This window comes from Ochotona curzoniae, unplaced genomic scaffold, assembly GCF_017591425.1.
Source record: "Ochotona curzoniae isolate NIBS_2020 unplaced genomic scaffold, NIBS_Ocur_1.0 scaffold_3835, whole genome shotgun sequence".
NCBI classification, from domain to species: Eukaryota; Metazoa; Chordata; class Mammalia; order Lagomorpha; family Ochotonidae; genus Ochotona; species Ochotona curzoniae.
In genome coordinates, this window is record NW_024467114.1 from 5626432 (window position 1) to 5643122 (window position 16691).

Below are 16691 nucleotides of genomic sequence, written 5' to 3' on the forward strand. Positions count from 1 at the left end.
ATTCAGCTGCCACTGATTTGTGAAGAGTCTGCCATGAAATCTGTATCAGAATTGATTTTATGGCCAAGACCATGCCATTGTAATGCAGACTATAACTAAACATGAAGTGCAAGTTCTTCCTAGAATAATGTAACTCGGACAAAGCCAATGCTGCAGCCTTTGCTAGTTCCAGCAAAAGCTAACAAGCTGAATTCACCTGTCCACTCTTGGGAAAGCATGTCAAATGAAGAATGAAAATGAAAAGCATAAGGAGTTATCTTTATATTTCTTAGGAGCAAAAGAAAATGGACCACAAAAAAAGAAGTCAGTGAGTGGATTAAATCATCAACGGTGCTGAGGAGGTGAAATTTAGAATGACAGGAGATATTTAAGTCTGTTCAAGGGACAACAGGTAAAGGACACAAGCTTAGGAGATTATCTCGAACAGATGGGAGTAAAGAGCAGAAAGCGTGTGAAATCCAGGTGAAGGAAGTGCTGGCTGCAGCAGTCAGAAACCATATTCAATGAAAGATTGATGCTATCTAACAAGCAACAGAGAAAAGAACATCCAATATTCAGCTACTGTGAGCCACAACTAGGACTGGGCTTAAGCCTGGAAGGCTCTTCTTTAACCAAAGAAAGATTAGGACAGGTGGGGTAATCAACACCCACATGTTCTACCATTATTTGAGAATATTTTAAGCAGGAGTCCCCTGTAACCAGAAATGTGGAGCATCAAAGAACATAACAGAAGCAGATGCCTGGGATGCTGTGTCAGCGCTGCTCCCTCCTGACATTCTGATCTTGGGCCGGAGAGTTCATCTCTGTTGGCATCAGCTTCCTAGCTGTCTGAAACAGCATCAGGCATCACAACCGGCCAGACTGTCAAATCCAAAGGATGGCAGCAGCGGGAAAGCATCCTCAGCCCCGCACTGAGACAGTCTGCCCACCAACTTGAACGGGGCATGTATCCCAACCTGCAGGGCAGAAACAGCTAATCACGGCAAAGGGGAGGCCCTGCCCAGATGTGTCGCATTTCTACTGTACTCCACAGTTCTGCTCTTCCTTGCCCCCTTATGATTTGCCAGTTTCTAGCACAGGATAGATATGATGTGCGAGTTTTTCTTTTTTTTAATAAACTTGATGAACAGAATTCCTTAAACATCTAGACATAATAAAGCCAGAAGTCAGATGATGAGAGCCACAGCTGCGTAAGGGGGAGGTCTCTGCAGGACCCGCCCTCAATCACAGGGAGCACAGACGCCTCACTGGACACCAGGGCTTCTCACCAGGGCATCTGGGAGTCTCAGCAGTTAATGTCCCTCGTGAGTCCACACTTGCACATTCACCTCAACATCCCTGCGTTGTCTGAAAATCCCATTTTAAAAATACACACTGATGTGCAGGCCATTTGTTTGTTTTCAGTTCAGCCTGCTTTTAATTCCAAGGTTTTCACTGACACTTAACATGCACCACACTATCACAGTGGTGCGGCTTTGTGAACTATCACAAACTGAAACCTACCTCCAGGAAACAAAAATCCAGACCACGAAAACCTCACCAGTGCTCAAGACTCCTTGCACCTGCCATTCCCCCACGAGCAGAATCCACCCTGACACCTAACACCACAGGTGATTTTTTCTTGGTTTATGCTTTTATACAGACAGGTGCAGATACGATGTACTTTTTCACCTGGGGAACACAGGAGCAGCACAGTTTCATATCATGCTGATATGCTGAGTGTACTATAAAGAAAGATAAACTAGGGGCTGTGTTGTATGAGGGCTTTGTATTATCTTTAAGCTTTCAGAAGGACAAGTAAAATGTGAAGCACTTTCAAAGTTCAGTACTACACAAGAGACGTGTCAGCTCTGCTCTTTGAAAATAAGTCTCAAGCCACAGCTTTCTGTTGGAGCTTCCCGCACTGAGGCATGTGCTAAGACGGTATGGATCAGCTGTTCCTGAGATGCATTCACTAAGAGAGGGCAGAAGCAGCCCACACTGGTCCGTGCAGACACTGTAGTTGCCATGGAATTTAAAGGCTGACACTTGGAGCAGGTCAGGTTAAGCCAGTTCCTGGAATGCCTGCATCCCATGGCACAGTGCTTGACTTGAGTCCCACTCTGCTTCCGATCTGACTTCCTACTAATTATCTCCGAGAGGCCCAGGTGATGGCTTGCACACTGTCATTTCATGTGGGAGGCCAGAATGGAGTGCCGGGTGCCTGGCTTTGGCCTGGCCCTGAAGCACTTTGTTGAGGGCTTTTAGGCAAAATGAAAAACATCTTTCTCCATCTATCCCTGTCTGTCTATACTTTCTGGAAAATAAAAATAAAATTTTCAAAGGTATATATTTATTTGAAAGTCATAGTTACAGAGAATGTAAAACAGAGATTGAGAGAGAAAAATCTTTCATCCACTGCTCCATTCCTAGGTGGCCACAAGTCAGGGTTAGGCAGGTGAAAGTATGAGACAGGAGGTGCTTGTTGGCTCCCACCATGGGTGGCAGAGGCCCAAGCACTTGGACTACTTCCTGCTGCTTTTCCCAAACCAAAAATAGGGAGCAGGATCAGAGGTGGAGCAGCCAGTACTTGAACTGGTGGTTACATGAGATGCCAGCTTTATCCACTATGTCACAATCATAGCTCTCCAAAATAAACTTCCCAACCTAAGATCATCTCACTCACTGGTTTGCTGCCCGAATGGTCACAATGTTCATAGTGAGTCCTAAGCCAGGAGTTCAGAGCCTTGTTGCAGACTCCCACGTTGGTGGCAGGGGCCCAACAACTTGGGCCATCATTTCCTCCTTTCCCAAACACATATGCAGGGACCTGGATTGGAAGTAGAGCAGCTGAGACTCAAACCTGTGCTCACAAGGGATGCTTTCACTGCAAGTCAGAGGCTTAACCTACTATGCCATTGTACCAGCCCCCAAAACAAACTTAAAAAAAAAAAAACATGGAAGTGCTACAGAGGGCTCACATACCCTGTAGGTAAGGCTCCAGATGCCTTGAGATAAACAAAGGTAGGCCAGACACAGTTTGACTGGCAGAACCTTATGAAGATTTCTGCCCTTGGCCTCAAGAGTCTGCTCATGTCCTAGGCCAGACTGATTTAGAAAAAGAGGCACCCAATCCCTTTCAAAAAAGCTCAAAGTAACAGAAGGAGCTCAAGATGAAGCAGCAAGAATGACAATAAGTTGCAACAAAAAAGTAAATCAAGTTGTTTGAGCACCTTGCAGACCAGATGGATCAGGTTCCATGTTCTGCTATTCTATGCTATTTGCCATAAACCCTGAAAAACCCAGAATTCAGTGCACTCTTGGGAGTTGACATCGGTCCTTGTATCCTTCTGACAGCCCACCTTGTTTCCCAGTTTCTCAAGACGAAACAGCCACTGAACACGAGTAAGGTAGCAGAAAGGCAGAAAGCAGCAGGCTGTCACCCTAAGGCCACAGTTACACTTATCTAGACCTGGAAAACAGTGGCCCTGGACCATGGTGATAATGTGGACCGCCGGAATACCCACCAGTTTCATCAGGGTCGTTGGGAAATTGCCCTCAGTATGAACGATTTTAGTAATGGTACCATTACTGAACTAATGTGCTGTATATTTCATTTACTCCTGAAAACGACCCCTGGTTAAGTACTATTATTGTCATTATGCACATATGCAACATGAGGCACAGTGAGGTGGCCAAGTGCTGGACCTCAGGGTCCACATTCTGAAACTGGGACATTAAGAAGTTTTTAGAACTGTGACCCAGTAAGACATCACTTCATACTGCAACACAGAACATTCATACACACATGTATATTCACCAAAAAAAAAAAACAGAATATTCACAATTTCCACAGAACATCATAGATTGGTGTTTATATTTTCTATCATATTCTTAATTCTGCTATTTCCTTTTGGAATGCTAATTGCAATTTACTGAATCAAAACACCTGATAAGTTGTGTAAACTTTTTTCTTAGAAAAATATTGATCAAAATCACAATGCCACATTGTATTCTCAGTCTCTTCCTATCTGATTCTCTAAAGAGGGAAAGTAAACAGGACGTTTTAAACTTATCACCACTGCCCTACTGGTAGACATTAAACAGCTAGATACTGAGGATTTGGACAGGTTTAAAATATTCTCATCATGACCAATTTTAACATACCAATGCAGTGCCATCAAACACAGACATAAAGATACATGCACAATTGGGTCCAATACACCCATAATTTTCCTCAAAATTTACCACAAAGCAGAATCAAAGAAAATATGATTACGTTGAGTTAAATGACCAAAAGAGCTCCACACGACAAAAATAACCCTTGGCATTGAGGTCAGGACTACTTTACACTTCATATCTCACTGTGTCTGAGACACACGGATCAGCTGCTACTTGTGTGGGGGGACTCCAAGTGCTCTGACTTGAAGAGAAATAACTGGACTCTAGTATGCAAATACACGCACACAGAATTATTCAAAATTTCACTGATTAAGAACATTCATTTTTTAAAAATTACCATTTTGGTCTTTTTTAGAATTTGACTATTCCAAACGCAGTAACAGACCTGCATTTTTGTGCTAAAAATTCACATCTTAGTGGATCAGATGATTTGTAAGAGCTAAAAGGCTTGAGAAAATGGGGATTCTGATAAGAATGTAAGGGAAGGCCTGATATTAGAGTAGACATATTTAGAAAGATAGTTCCCAAGCAGGACAGCACAGTGGCAGTTATTGTGAGGCCTGTGGCCATCTGAGATTCAAGTCAGCATCAGGCAGCAGATCAAGAAGATGTCACGATACGGCAGAAAAACTGCAGCACTGAATAAGATAATCTACGCAAACACTGAGCATAATTCCCATAACATGGTAGGTATTTAATATATTTTCGCATAGGTAATGGGAAAGGAGTAGGGAAAGCAAAAACTCCATTAAGAAAAAAAAAAATTATTGTCTCACATAGCTGAGAAATTTCAGTGGAGTTAAGCAATACATATAATACTAATTCAAATATTCCCCATATTTTAGCTCTGTACTTCTGTTGTTCTTCAAGAATAGGCTCTTGGGTCCGGCGCGGTGGCGCAAGTGGTTAAGGTCCTTGCCTTGCACGCCCAGGATCCCATATGGGCGCCGGTTCTAATCCCGGCAGCCCCGCTTCCCTTCCAGCTCCCTGCCTGTGGCCTGGGAAAGCAGTTGAGGACAGCCCAAAGCTTTGGGACCCTGCACCCGCGTGGGAGACCCAGAAGAGGCTCCTGGCTTTGGATCGGCATAGCATCGGCCGTGACGCTCACTTGGGGAGTGAATCATCGGACGGAAGATCTTCCTCTCTGTCTCTCCTCTCTGTATATCCACCTTTCCAATAAAAAAATAATAAAAATAAATATAAAAAAAAAGAATAGGCTCTTAACTCATAGTGTTAACTAATAGTTAACTTACAGTCTTAACTCATATGACCAGGCTTATTCCCCTTCCTCTAGTCCACACTAACGTAAGGAGAATGCTTTTCTCCTGGTGCTTCTAAAATATATTTTTAAATTAGACTAGTTCGTAATGATTTAGTTATAGGCTCATCATAGAAACACTTAACAATCTGATTATTCACGCATGTCTGAAGCCAGAAATGAATTCACAACACAGTAGGAACATATGTGTTAATTCCTAAATGAAAATTGTGGTATATCTTCCAGAAACAAACAAACAAACAAAAACTATAAACGGATGCCTTCAGTCAGATGTCCAGAGTAAAGCTAGTTCTGTTACAGCTGATGAGGATTTTGCTTAAAAGTGACACTTTAAATTTCTGATATCTAATTTTGTGAGTTATCAAAATCGAAGCAATCAGAACTTGGGGCTCAAATCTGGAGACCCCACTGTGCTGCAGAAGTGGAATACAACAGGAATAGACAGGTATGCCAAGAATGGAGAGAAGTGCAGCCCTGGTTGGTGGGCTGGAACCACCTGTCAGATGGAAGAACTGCATTGTAGCAACGCGAGCTGCACCAGTGCCTTTGCTGGCCTCTCAGATCATTTTCTGTACTAAGCCACATGTCCATCATGTAGGTGCTTTTCATTCTTTCTTCTGGACTTGATTTTTCATCTAGTATTAGTTCCTGTTACTTGGAATACTGCGTGCTGCCCCTGGTGAAAATCTTTCAGTTTCAGTTGCCTAAAAGACACCTCGATTTCATCTTTATTCTTGAAGAGTAGTTTGACTGGAAACACAAAATGATGAGTCTTGAATGACTGTTACCCATAGATCTTTGGTTACTCTGTTGAATCATGGCTATTATTTTTTTTCTAATTACTAGCAAACTCATCCAAAGTATTGCTACCATGCACTTCTGTGGTGTTATATCATTTTCACTGTCTTATCTTTGGTTTTATCAATTCAGTTCTGATTTGCCTGCATAACCTTTAAAAATTCTTAAATTTTAATTAAATTTAATAAATTCAATATAGTTAAGCAGATGAAATTCTGGGAATACAAAAATAACCAATTTGCTTTCTCTCCTTCCTCCTCTATCTAGCTTCTGCTTTTTAAGACATTTTAAAATGACATTACTGCAGAAAGCCTTACTGCTACATCAAATAAGAAGTTTAACAAATAAAAAGAAAAAGGATGCTAGCTTAAAGGGAATATAGGCAAAGGCTGTAGACAATAATTGAGTGGAAATGATTATTTCACTCATTCACAAATCATTAAAACTGTACTAGCAGAACATACCTACCTGCTGGTTTGACAAAGGTGTAAAACAAAATTTTATAAAGCTATATTTAAAGCAAGACTGATACACACATTTTTTTTTCTCTGCTTTTGTTGTTGCTGTTGTTGTTGTTTCTTATTTTTAAAGTTTTAGTTCCCAAACATAAGAACATGTGGTGTTTGTCATCCTGGTTCTGGCCCATTTCATTCAACATGATGGGCCACTTCTACTTTTTTTTTTTTAATTATTTTTTGAAACAGTTTAGTCCCCTCTGTTCTCCTCTCTAGAATCATAGTGAATTTTCCCAAGTCCATCATGCTTCCACTGGAAGCATGGCTTCCCAGCCATGTAAGAGAATAACTTTTCATTGTAGGGTTAATTCGTGTGTCCTGGGACCCTAACGTAGGTACTGTGAGGATTAGGCCTTCGTTGTTTATGGACCGTACCAATAACGGTTATATGTGGACACTGACAGTCACATATAAGTGGTTATAAACAATCCACTTCTTGTGCATGGTTAATTAATGATTTTTATCACAAGTTACTCTGTGTTAATCAATGTTACTTCATACTTACTTGGGCCATTTCTATTTTAATGCAGATGGCAGAATACCTTTTGTTTTCATAGCAGAGTAATATTCCATGCATGTATGTACACACTTTTCCCTGATCCACTCGTCTGATGACAGAAGATGGTTCCATATTGACTATGGTAAACAGTACAAACGTGGTGGTGCAGGTATCTTTTGGATCCCATGCATTCGTGTCTATATACTCAGTAATGGGACTGAAGGATCAAACGACAAGTCTATTTTTACTTTTTTAAAAAAAATCTCCACTGTTTTTCACAGTGGCTGCAGTAATTTACATTCCTACCAAGTGAAATCCCTATCTTTGTGGATTTTGGTCATTCTAACAGGGTGAGGTGATATCACACTGTGGTTTTGATCTGCATTACGCTTATGGCTAGTGATGCTGAGCACTTTTTTCATGTTTCTTGGCCCTTTGTATTTCTTGTTTTGAGAATAGTCTACTGAGGTCCTTTGTCCTTCTTTTAATTGGATTGGTTGTCTCTTTTCTGTAGCTTTTTAATTTGCTAACACTGAATATTAATCCTCCATAAGATAAATAGCTTAGAAATATTTTTTCCACTTCTGATGGATATACCTTTACTCTGTTGACCATTTCCTTTGCTTTGCAGGAGTTTCTGAGTTTGACATAATCCCATGTGCTGGGTTTGGCTTTTGTTGCCCATGCTTTGTGTGTCCTGTCCAAGAAGTTATCTCCTATCCCAGTGTCCTGGAATGTTTCTCCTATATTTTCTGATAGCAACTCCATTGTCTCCGGTCTTCATTTTGGTGTGCAAATTATTTTATTTGCATTTATCCTGCACAGGATTTAATGCAACTCTTGGTTTTGCCATCATCAAATTTGGAAAAGTTTTCAGGCATTACTTCCTCAGGGATTTTTTTCTCCTATTCTCTCTCATCTTCTGAAACTGGAGAAACACCTGAAGTTTCCCATTCTGCATTATCCAATTGACCTCTGAACCTTTCTTGAGTTTTGCTTCAGTCTTTGTTTTCTCAGGTAAGGAAAATCCGTGGTAGTAAAGTACCCCTGGCAGAACACCAGGAAATTCATGCATGGTGTAAGATGTGCCTAATATATTTTTATACAAGGAACATAGTTTGCTTCCTATAGTTATTTGTTCAATTTTTAATTATTTTCTATGATGCGGCCACAAGCAGAGGCCAGATATGGATCTTCTAAAGACTTCACCGGACACTATGTCCAGATGGTGCTGATCCAAACATCTTACCACTTACATACCATGATGCACCATGTATGTAGCACTAATGTATGCCTTGTGTCCTCATTTATAGATTTGATTTAGTAAAAATTAAAGTCTCCTTAAGTCTAATTCTAGATTTTATTAGTGACTTCACCTTAACATTTTTACATCTTTCTCTCCCCGTCTATCTCCTGAGCCACAGATAAATAATTCTCGCCAGTAAGTTGTTTTTTTTTTTTTTTTTTAAAGATTTATTTTTATTATTTTTTCATTGGAAAGGCGGATATACAGAGAGGAGAGACAGAGAGGAAGATCTTCCGTCCGATGATTCACTCCCCAAGTGAGCGCAACGGGCCGATACTATGCCGATCCGAAGCCAGGAGCCTCTTCTGGGTCTCCCACGCGGGTGCAGGTTCCCAAAGCTTTGGGCTGTCCTCGACTGCTTTCCCAGGCCACAGGCAGGGAGCTGGAAGGGAAGCGGGGCTGCCGGGATTAGAACCGGCGCCCATATGGGATCCCGGGCGTGCAAGGCGAGGACCTTTAACCACTTGCGCCACCGCGCCGGGCCCCCTCGCCAGTAAGTTGTAAGAGGTAATTCACTGCACAAAATACTTTGAAATGACATAAGCAAAGAGACTATCCAGGGCATTGTTAATAACAGCCACTTGGTGGATAATACTGTCAACAAATTAAAATGCTCTCCTATAAATGGTGCTCCTCCATTTATACTCTTTCACCATTTTGCACAGAGACAAAGGGAAAGCTTTCGACAAATTCAGATTATATGTTCTCTACTTTGACTGACAAATATATAATTTAGGTTTGGAAGCACCCAAGAAAATGACAAGCTGGATAGTAGGGAATTTGCAGATTTCAATTCAGATGCTTTGTAATAACGTTAGGGAACTGCAAGGTGAACCAGCAGCATACACACACACATACACAAACATACACATACACATCTACACACGCTCACACACACACACACACACACACACACACACACACACACTGAAAGATACAACAGCACATTCTGGTGTTAAGAAAAATAAAGACTTCCTTTGAAGGAAAGTTAATAAATCTCTCATAAAGTCTATTTGAACGACCCAAGTAAATCCTATTAATTATAATTACTAGCAATTACTGCTAGAACCAAGTTTAGCACAATTGTAGGTCTATTTGCCTATTTCCTAAAAACATTTTAATCTAAAATAAAAAAAGAAAGGTGATTTTGGGGGGTGGGGTCTAAAGCCAAATATTGAAGTGGGCCTTTCTCCTTTGGGCAGTCTACTCTAGTGTCCTACCTACCCAATCCCCTATCCATTCAGATCATGTCTCCCTCTTCCGTCCATCAACAGGACCATTGGGCTTCATGGAGCAGAAGCCTAAGAAAGGTGCTCATCAATTAATCCTCACTACTTTTCATTATCTGAAATTGTATGTGTATCGTGGGATTTAAATACCCTTGAACTCAAGAGATTACGAAGAAAGTAAAACTCTTCTCTCCAACTTCCAATCATCTTACTAAGTGCTGGCTCCTAGCATTCTGCCTCATCCCTCATGTGTTTGAAGAATATAACCTATAATTTATATTCTGTTTTCCACTCCTAAACTCTCTCAGAACAACATGTATTTGTTTCTAGCTTCTCCAAATGCTCTCCACATTTAATTTATACTTTTCTTCTCATAAAATTCAAACAATAATTCAACTACAAGAATTTAGATCAGGGGCCAGTTTGGTGGTGAAATGAGCTAATCCTCTGGCTACTCTGATTCCAATCTAACTCCCTGCTGGTGCCTAAGAAAGAACTGGCAGACAGCCCGAGACTTCTGCCCCTGTACCCCGCGAGGGGGGTTCCTGGCTCCTGGATTTGAATCAGCTTAGCTCCTGCTATGCTGGTGCTTTGCAGGGTGAACCAGCAGATGAAGAATCTCTCTCTCCATCTCTCCCTCTCTCTTTGTAACTCTGCCTTTCCAGAAAAATAAATAAATCTTAATAAACAAAAACAAAAACCAGGGCCTGGCACAGTAGCCTATCAGCGAAAGTTCTCACCTTGCATAAACCAGGATCCCATATGGGCGCTGGTTCTAATCCCGGCAGCCCTGCTTCCCACCCAGCTCCCCGCTTGTGGCCTGGGAAAGCAATCGAGGACGGCCCAAAGCCTTGGAACCCTGCACCCGCATGGGAGACCTGGAAGAGGCTCCAGGCTCCTGGCTTGGGATCGGCTCAGCTCCAGCCATTGCAGCTGCTAAGGGAGTAAATCATTGGTTGGAAGATCTTTTTCTGTCTCTCCTCCTCTCCGAATATCTGACTTTATAATGAAAATTAGTATAATTTTTAAAAACAACAGACAACAATAACAAAAAATCAGATCAGAGCTATCTGGATCATTTTTGTCTAAGATGAATCTTGACCTAGTACAACCTCATTGCTTATATGGCAGGGCTTATTAGTGGCTTGTGTGTTCCAAATGAAATTTCCAAATTAATTTTCATTTTCTCAAAAAACTTACATGCTGTTAGAATTTTATAATTTAACTAACATGTGATAACTTCAAGACACTGTGGAAAATACAATTTTTAAAGCATTGCTCTTAATATACATTGAGTAAGTTAGAGTCTAATGGGGAAGAAAGAGCAATTTTCAATTTAAAAACTATGCAAATAAATTAATTTTCAAACACACAAATAAAATACAGAACAAAATTTGTTCCTTGTGACAAATATCAGAATAGGAGAATTCAACAGATGGAAGGACATCTTACAACTGGAGCAAGACAGAAGGCTACAAGGAGCAGACCTCGTAGCTAGACCTGCTGAAATGACTAAGTTTCAGACAGGCAATTGCTCACAGAAGCTTCTGAAAGGCTTTGGGTAATATGCACTCCTTTTCTGTAATGAGAGTAAAAGCATGGCAAACAGGCAAGAACATTCTCTACTACTCAAAATTCACATATGGCTGCAGCTTCCATGTACCGAGTTGAAAAGCCTCGCAGTCAAGGACAAGCCCTTTGTTGCCTGTAATTCTGACAGCTGAAAAACATCAGAGTCACAGCCAAACTGCACATCAAGTGACAACTCGAACTTGGCTTCTGCCCAGCTCGGTGTTCAGACTTTGAGCAAACTCGGAAGCCCACCAGCGACTTCAGAGTGAATTTCCGGGAAGGAAGGACCATGGTTTCGGGCACTGCATGTCCCAGTTAGACCCTCTCTTCCCCTCTTGATTCACTACTCATTTATTGAGTCAAAGCAGATTTCATTTCCGACACCAAGTCCCTGGACAAAGCCAAGAGAAGAAGGCAAACATGTATTAGCATACGCGGAATATAGAGACGCTTCCTGCCCTCTATTTTATATGCTACATTCACAGCAGCCTCAGAGATTGTATTAATGCATGGATTAATAAAACATGGTGAAGGCTGCCATGGAGAGGACTACACAGTCTTGTTTAGAGTTGTCACGTCACTCCTCCTCCCTGAATGGAGAACTTGGACGGTGGGGCAGCGGCCCTCCAGCCGCATGTCAATGTGTCTGCAGGAGGGAGCCTGTTTATCTGGAGAATGTGTTCTTGGCTGACTTACAATGAAAGGAACCTGAAAAGAAGCTGTTGGTGCCCTTTCCCACAATCCGATAAGCTGTCACACAGAGATAAACTGTTGTACTGAATTAAACATGTTTGTCTCTTTTTCCATGTTAAACTTTAATTTCCTCTTCTTTTTTGCTTTCTTAAGGCTTCATTTTAAATAGTTCCAACTATACCTAAATTATGCATGGCCCTACAGTTTTAATCATTATAAATTCTGCTCTAATGAAACAGTAAATAAGAAAATATCAAGATAGTGTATTTAAATATTACTCTAATTGAGTATCAATTTACTTATAATTTTTTAAACCAATTTAAAATGTTATCCTGTCAATGGTCTTTAAAAAATTTTAGAAGATATTGCTATCAATTAAATTTTTATCTAACTTAAATTCATGAAAAAATATATATAGATATAATGTGACTAGATTTTTTTTAGGTCAAGCATTCAATAACTCAGTAACAGGGCCCAGTGCAACAGCATAGTGGTTAAAGTCTTTGCCTTGCATGCACTGGGATCCCATATGGGCGCCAGTCCTAATACCAACAGCCCTACTTCCTATTCAGCTCCCTGCTTGTGGCCTGGGAAAACAGTCAAAGATGGCCCAAAGCCTTGGGACCCTGCACCCACGTGGGAGACCCAGAAGAAGCTCCTGGCTCCTGGCTTCGAATTTGCTCAGCTCCAGCCACTGTGGCCGCTTGTAGAGTGAATCATCAGACAGGAGATCTTCCTCTCTGTCTCTCCTCCTCTCTGTATATCTGCCTTTCCAATAAAAATAAATAAATCTTAAAAAAAAAACAAACTCAGTAATAATTCTCATGCTAAAGGAGACTCATGGTATGTATATTTTCTGGATTTTCACAAATGATGGAGATCGTGGATGCAAGAGATAGAGGCAGGCACTTTTCCATCACTCCCTCTATAAAAATGTCTAACTATTTACAAAGCTGAGAGCAGAATTAACATTTATTTATTTAAAATTAATATAAATATTCAGCTCATGGCTTGGCACACAATATTTGATGAGTGAATGTACCTACCAATCTTTTGAAACATATGGACAACCCTTATTTAGTATTCTCCTGATGAAAAGCTAAGTGATGACAGTTCAGTTCATGGCCACATGTATCTTGGCTTTATACTCACCCATGTCTGTTATCATTTCCAAACAGGATGACTTCATTATTCTCTTACAGATACACTGGTTTGTCACCCTTGTCTTGTGAGACCAAAAGTGTTTCAGATTTGATGGAGTGGGTTTTATAAATTTTTTTTTTATTAAACTATTCTTCAATTCATGAGTTACTAGGCATGGTACCCAACCCTCATCATGAAATCCCGTGATCATGAAATCCGTGATACTTCTTATAAACCTTAGCAACACATTCTGAAGGAGTTTTGTACAGTATAATGTGCCTGCATTTTGACTTCCGTCCTTTATAAAAGGTCAAGTGTGGAGCTGCCAACCTATGGCTCTCTGTTGCTGCTCAAAAGCTGTCGATCTGTGGCTCTGTGTTGGTGCTCAAAAAGTTTTGAATTGGGCCCGGTGCGGTGGCGCAGTGGTTAAGGTCCTCGCCTTGCACGCCCAGGATCCCATGTGGGCGCCGGTTCTATCCCGGCAGCCCCGCTTCCCATCCAGCTCCCTGCCTGTGGCCCGGGAAAGCAGTCGAGGACAGCCCAAAGCCTTGGGAACCTGCACCCGCGTGGGAGACCCGGAAGAGGCTCCTGGCTTTGGATCGGCATAGCATCGGCCGTTGCGCTCACTTGGGGAGTGACTCATCGGACGGAAGATCTTCCTCTCTGTCTCTCCTCTCTGTATATCCGCCTTTCCAATAAATGAATAATAAAAATAAATCTTTAAAAAAAAAGTTTTGAATTATGTAGCAAATCTGATTTTGGATTTTCTGATTGAAGATACTTGAACTAAACAAATTGATTCTTATATTTCAACTTGTCACCTGGTAATTAAAAGAAAGCTCACTTCTCTTCTTCAATTTCCATTTTCCATGCCACAAAGTAATGAGGAAGGACCATTTACAAACATAATCATCATGGACCTTTATATTCGTTGGAGATATATTTCTTGAACATAATCTGAATTGTAGACACTAGATACAAAGACAAAGCAGCCTCTAATCATAAAACAGGCAGACATAAACCATATTTTAAAATTTGTTTCTATTTATACTTGATACTTAATAAATATGCATGTGCAAAAGATACAATATGATGTTTCAGTACATGCAATCATTGCATAATGATCAAATCAGAATAACTAGCATATCCCTCGATTCAACTGTGTATGATTTCTTACTGGTGACAACAATCCAGATTCTCTTTTCCGGCTTGGAAGTATATAATACATTGCTATCAGCTATGGACATCCTGAGTCTGAGTTTCCATAATGGAAAAACACAATCCAGTCTGCCAGCTTTCTCCCTTAACCCAAGGCATTCTTGCCTACACTTTCTCGAAGGAATTCACTGAACTGAGAGAGTTGTACAGCTGGCCCTACAAGGTTCTAATCACAAGACTTAAGCAGTGCTTTGCTTTTCCAATAGATAAGACATCAATGGTCAACAGTCTCCATGGAGGTTTCCTATGGAGACTTCTGGATTCAGTCAGGGAAATCCCAGGTCTGCAGGAGAAAGTAACTACCACTTGCATGTACCCACCTCTCCCAGGCTGACTGGAGCCTGCCCAGCCATCACAGATTCCCTAGCAAGCATGACATTGCTGTCCAACAAAAAAGGAAGGTCATGTGCATCATTAGCAACCAGCAACTTGCACATCAGCTGAGCTTGCACTTCTCCGTGCCAATTTCAATCTGTAAGAACCTTCATCCCTGACCCCTCCTGGGCAGCCAAGGACTTGAGCAAGGACTGCTCAACTCCTTGCAATAAACACCTACTTTTCCCATCACCTCAGTGTCAGGGCTTAGCATTCTGCCCCCTGGGCACCTGACCTGGTCAACGCTTCCACAGAAACATCCCCAACAGGTCTAAGGTGTTTCTTCTGCAACTGTCCTGCTCCGTAACAGGACAGCAGAGTTTGGTCTTTGCTTCATGGGAAGTCCTCTTGGCTAACAGCACTTTGCCAATAGAAAACTAAGCTTCCTACAAACTGTAAGGTCCTCTTTACTCTGGGTATCCACACTTTAATGCATAGGTACCTCTATCTTTTATATAAAGACACGGGCTAAGCCTTCTTTTGATTAGTCCTCTTTATTTTTAGATACTAAAAACAGTTATTTGATAGGGCAGATTCTGCCTCTTCGTGTAATAGTGGTTATGATTACAGTTCCATTTGCCTTTTGTGGAAGTGTCGCTTCAAAAGGAATTGCACCTAAAGATCAAAGAGAGGCCATAAACTGATATGAAGTCAAACTAAAGCATTAACTTTAAAAATTTGTTGTTATTATTATTACTAGACTTCCTGGTGTCCTGCAGCTCTCTCAGAACATCTGTGGGAGAGCAGTGAGCTCCCGGGTGACTGCTGTCATCATCAGCAAGACTCACACCTAAACAAATAAACAAAACCAAATCCAGCCCTGTGTGTGTTTGTGTGTGTGTGAGAGTGTGTGTGTGTGCGCGCACAGGAAGACAATCCATCACTTGCTCCCTGTGAGAAGAACTGAAAGCACATGGAAAGCTCGGCTTTAAAGGGCACTGTGAACATGAGAAGGGAGAAATGTCAAAAATGTTCAAACAAACACTAGCTCGTCTCTTGATATATTTTTGTTGTTGAGATTTTTTTTTTCCGTGGTATCTTAAAAGTCCTAATGCTGTGCTATTTCATTTATTCCCAATGAGCACACAAGGAGACAAACAGGACTTATAATAGCAATAGCGAATCTTTCTTAAGCAAGCTCTAGCAAGAATATAAAGCAGGAAGTAAATGCTTAACTGGGCCAGGGAAGTAGAAAAGGATATTTGGATGTTCCTGGTAGAAACTGTTGAGTTTTAAAATGACAATAATAAGAAAGTGTTTCCCAGAGAAATGAGTTCAAAGGACATTCCCCACAAAGGGGAGAGCATAAGTCAAAATGAGGAGTCATTAACACGCTGGGCACCCACTCTAGGGCCTGTACAGTCTGGAGTTTATGTGGGAGGCAGATGCAAGATGAGGCTCTTGGCTCTTGGGTATGGCGAGTGGAGACCTGACAGGTAGTCAGTGAAAATATCAGGGAGCACTAAGGAATTGTATTAAGAAATCAATTCATAACCTGCAAGCAGGAGACAATATGGAGTGACAGGAGACAGGCCCTGCTGAGCAGGAATTAAGATTATGTTTCATGGTGACTCTTGCATTGGGACACCCTTCCGATTGTGAACATTTGTTTGTTTATCAGAGAGTGGCTGACATTCTGAGCCTGAGAGCAGCAGTCAGAGGCCTCCCTGTGAAACTTATCCACGTACTATCACGTATAAGTTGTAGAGCACACAGCTAACACAAGGGCACGTAGCTGTCCTGTCAAGAGCAAGAATGCTCCAGGAGCCCCCATATTCATGTCTTCTCCCACCTCTGACAACAACAAACTCACTTCATCTAAGGGAGGGGGAGGTAGGTGAACAGAGTGTGCAGCCCAAATGTCTGTGCTAGGAAGCAGTGTTGAAGAACACAACAGTAGGTC

General features: G+C 41.4%; 1 protein-coding gene across 1 annotated transcript in view; it reads left to right on the plus strand.

Annotated features, from left to right (window-relative positions):
* GRM3 (glutamate metabotropic receptor 3) overlaps nt 1-16691 on the plus strand; it is a 168162-nt gene that overhangs the window by 78891 nt on the left and 72580 nt on the right. The window lies entirely within an intron of this gene.